The sequence below is a fragment of the Urtica dioica genome, chromosome 12, assembly GCF_054948205.1.
Source record: "Urtica dioica subsp. dioica isolate 48M chromosome 12, U.dioica_male_clone48M_v1_H2, whole genome shotgun sequence".
NCBI lineage: Eukaryota > Viridiplantae > Streptophyta > Magnoliopsida > Rosales > Urticaceae > Urtica > Urtica dioica.
In genome coordinates this window covers 6,213,042-6,217,656 of record NC_142767.1, presented here as the reverse complement: position 1 = coordinate 6,217,656, position 4,615 = coordinate 6,213,042, and the positions used below count along the sequence as shown (strand labels likewise).

General features: G+C 36.1%; 1 pseudogene; it reads left to right on the top strand.

The window, feature by feature from the left end:
• The first annotated feature begins 577 nt into the window (after positions 1-577).
• On the top strand, positions 578-1,642 carry LOC149378792 (uncharacterized; annotated as a pseudogene).
• The last annotated feature ends 2,973 nt before the right edge of the window (positions 1,643-4,615 follow it).

Genomic DNA, 4,615 nt, shown 5'->3' with positions numbered 1-4,615 from the left:
GTGAACTACATCTTACTTGTAATTAATATCAATTTTCTATATACAGGAGGCTCTGCCACCTTATAGAAAAATGCTATTAATTGCAAATTTATTTTAACTGCTCTACTTAATATTTTACTTTGATTGGCTATATCATTTCAATACTCGTACATATACATATTGTTTATTACACATTGTTATACTTAAATACAATAATTTTTACCACAAAATTAATATATACCCAACGGTAATATAACGGCTATAAACGGCTATATTTTACCTTATAAATACATATCTATTCAACTCATTCTTAACCACACAAAAATCTCAAATTTTCTACCTCTTACATATTTTTCTCTTCTCCTACTATTTTTCGGTACAAGCTCAAAATGTCTCGTTTACTACTAGTCTTTATTGCCATATTTATTGTTATGTTTAATGCTTATATTTTTACCATAGAAATTCCACCGAATGAATTTTATTTCGTTGTAGTAATGTTTGGATTCATGTATTTATTTTTAATCCTTACAATTCTTGTAGACTTATATGTATCTAATTATTAATCAAAGAAATTTTGTATTTCATAATAGTTATCATCATGGCAAATCTCGTCAAGCTCGATTTTAGTCCTCTAGACATCGCAGGCCAAAACTACATGCCTTGGAAGGTGGATGTAGAAATGCATCTGGAATCTTTGGGTTTACTGGAAACAATTTCTGAGGAAAACACCTCGTCAAATATAGACAAGGCAAAATCTTTAATTTTCCTTCGTCGACATCTTGACGAGGGACTTAAAAGTGAATACCTCACCACCAGAGATCCAAGTTTACTCTGGAAGGAGTTGAGGGATAGATATTTTCACCAAAGGGAGATCATGCTTCAAGTATATCGTGATCAATGGAACGCTTTACGATTCCAAGATTTCAAAAAAGTCAGCGAATATAACTCTGCGATGTTCCGAATAGTATCTCATCGGAGATTTTGTGGAGACCAAGTGACAGATCATGACATGCTGGAAAAGACATTCACCACTTTCCATGCATCGAACGTAACCTTGCAACAACAATATCGTGTTCGAGGATTTACGAAATATTCTGAACTAATCACTTGTCTTCTAATCGCAGAGAAGAATAATGAATTGCTGATAAATAATCACCAATCCCGTCCGACAGGTTCAAAAGCGTTACCTGAAGTAAACGCTGTCAACTCTGAAGAACCTGAACAACGAAACTATATTTCGGGTCGAGGACGAGGTCGAGGTCGTGGTCGTGGTCGTGGTCATGGTCGTGGACGTGGATACTGACGTGGTCGAAGTGGTTATAATCATAACCATTCTTACAATACCACGAAAGATTATCTTAAGAAGCAGCAAGATGAAAAGAATCATGATTATCCCCACAAAAAGGGAAAATACTCAAGTACTTCCAAGGGTAGTGATGATGTTTGTCATAGATGTGGCTCAAAAGGGCACTGGTCTAGACTTTGTCGTGTTCCTCAACATTTGTGCAATCTATATAAAGCATCCTTGAAGGGGAAAGAAAGAGAGGTCAACTTTATTGACCAAGAACCTTTAGATGACTCCACTCATCTTAATGCTTCCGACTTCGATGGTGATCTTGCGCACACTGTTGTTGATTCTGCTGCTTTCACAGAAGACTTCTAGATTAATGATGCATGTATGTTTAATTTTCCCATGCTTGGGAATGAAGCAAAGTCCAATATTTTACCTAGTTACTTAAATATAAATATGTATAATATGTGTAATATTTTTCAAGACTATGCATTATATAATATAAGTACGTTTTTCTCATTAACTTTATTTTTGTTTTAATATGAAGTTATCATATGGAAAAAGCAAATTGTGTGGCGAACCAAATGGTTGGTACTGGAGAAATCTGCATACCGGATAGTGGAACAACACATACTATTTTGAATGATAAAAAGTTTTTCTCAATAATAAAGCCAACGAAAAATTTTGTGAATACAATATCAGGTCATGTAGATCTGATTGAAGGTATTGGTAAGGCAAATTTTACACTGCCAAATGGAACAGAATTCAATATAAATAATGCTTTATTTTCACCGAGATCCAAACGAAACTTGTTGAGTTTTAATGACATATATTCTCATGGATTTAATACTCAGTCTATAACTGAAGGCACCATGAAATATATGTGTCTTACGACATCCAAATTCGGAGAGAAGCAAATTTTAGAAAAACTACCTATGCTCCCTACTGGATTGCACTACACATATATAAATACGATAGAATCAAATTCGGTAGTCATTGAGTCTTCAATTTTAGCGACATGGCATAATCGTTTAGGTCATCCTGGTTCTATTATGATGCGAAGAATTATTGAAAATACACATGGGCATCCATTGAAGGGCCAGAAGATCCCTCAAGGTAATACTTTCCCATGTAAAGCTTGTTCTCTTGGAAAGCTTATCATAAGGCCTTCACCGGAAAATGTTGAAACAGAATCACCTACGTTCCTTGAACGTATTCAAGGTGACATATGTGGGCCTATTCACCCACCATCTGGTCCATTTCGATACTTCATGGTATTGATAGATGCTTCTAGCAAATGGTCACATGTTTGTCTGTTATCAACTCGCAATATGGCATTTGCAAAATTACTTGCTCAAATAATTAAATTACGAGCTCAATTTCCTGATCATACAATTAAGAAAATCAGGCTCAATAATGCTGGTGAATTTACGTCCCAAACATTCAATGATTATTGTATGTCAGTTGGGATTGATGTTGAGCATCTTGTTGCTCATGTACATACACAAAATGGTCTAGCTGAATCGCTAATCAAGCGCCTCCAGCTTATTGCTAGACCATTGATAATGAGAACAAAGCTCCCTACTTCAATATGGGGTCATGCAATATTACATGCTGCTGCATTAATTCGCATCCGACCGAGTGCATATCATAAATACTCCCCTATGCAACTTGCATTTGGCCAAGTACCAAATATATCTCATCTGAGAATTTTTGGATGTGCTGTTTATGTGCCTATAGCACCACCTCAAAGAACAAAGATGGGACCTCAAAGGAGGCTTGGAATTTATGTAGGTTATGAAAGTCCATCTATTGTTAGGTATCTAGAACCTCAAACTGGTGATGTTTTTACAGCACGGTTTGCTGATTGCCATTTTGATGAAGAAAATTTCCCAGTATTAGGGGGAGAAAGAAACCAGCTGAAAAGGGAAATTACTTGGTCTGTACCAACATTATTGCATCTTGATCCTTACACAAAAGATTGTGAAGGAGAAGTGGAAAGGATTGTACATTTGCAATGTATTGCAAATCAACTTCCTGATGCGTTTACAGACACTAAAAGAGTGACTAAATCATACATTCCTGCTGCAAATGCTCCTGCGCAAATTGATGTCCCAAAAGGACAAATTGGAAATAAAGTCACTCATGAAGTCACAACACGCCTGAAGCGTGGAAGACCATTCGGTTCCAAAGATAAAAATCCTCGGAAAAGAAAATGAGCAGAGATACAAAATGACCCCAAAATGGAGGAATGTATTCCAGAAATACAAAACGAGGAAAATCGAGAAATTTCAATCAATTATGCCAATACAGGTATACAATGGAACCGAAATGATGAAATCAATGATGCATTCTCATATAGTCTGGCATGCGATATCATGGATGAAAATGATGGAGACCATGAACCAAGGTATGTTACTGAATGTAAAAATAGACACGATTGGGGGGAATGGAAAAATGCAATTCAAGCCGAACTTGACTCGCTTAACAAGCGCAAGGTCTTTGGACCTATAGTACTCACACCTGTAGATGTGAGACCTGTTGGATATAAATGGGTATTTGTACGAAAGAGAAATGAGAAAAACGAGATTGTGAGATACAAAGCTCGACTTGTTGCCCAAGGTTTTTCTCAAAGGCCCGGAATTGATTTTGAAGAAACATATTCCCCTGTAATGGATGGAATTACATTCAGATACTTGATCAGCCTAGCAGTGCATGCGAAACTAAATATGCATCTCATGGATGTTGTCACAGCTTATTTATACGGATCGCTAGATACTCAAATATATATGAAGATCCCTGAAGGATTCAAGATGCCTGAAGCATCTAGTTCAAAGCCTAGAGAAAAATATTCCATCAAATTACAAAGATCTTTATATGGGTTAAAGCAATCCGGACGAATGTGGTTTAATCGCTTAAGTGAATATTTAATACAAAAAGGTTATGTCAATAACTCTCTTTGTCCATGTGTATTCATTAAGAAAACAACATCCGGATGTGTAATCATCGTTGTTTATGTCGATGATTTAAATATCATTGGGACTGATGAAGAGATCAAAGAAGTAATCTCTTACTTAAAGCAAGAATTTGAAATGAAAGATCTTGGGAAGACAAAATATTGTCTTGGCTTACAGATTAAGCACGTGAAAAATGGAATATTTGTGTATCAGTCAAATTACACGAAAAAAGTGATAAAACGCTTCCATATGGATAAGTCAAATCCTTTAAGTACTCCAATGGTTGTCAGATCCCTAGATGTGGTAAAAGACCCATTTCGTCCATGTGAGGAATCTGAACAGATTCTTGGTCCTGAAGTACCATATTTCAGTGCAATTGGAGCCGTTA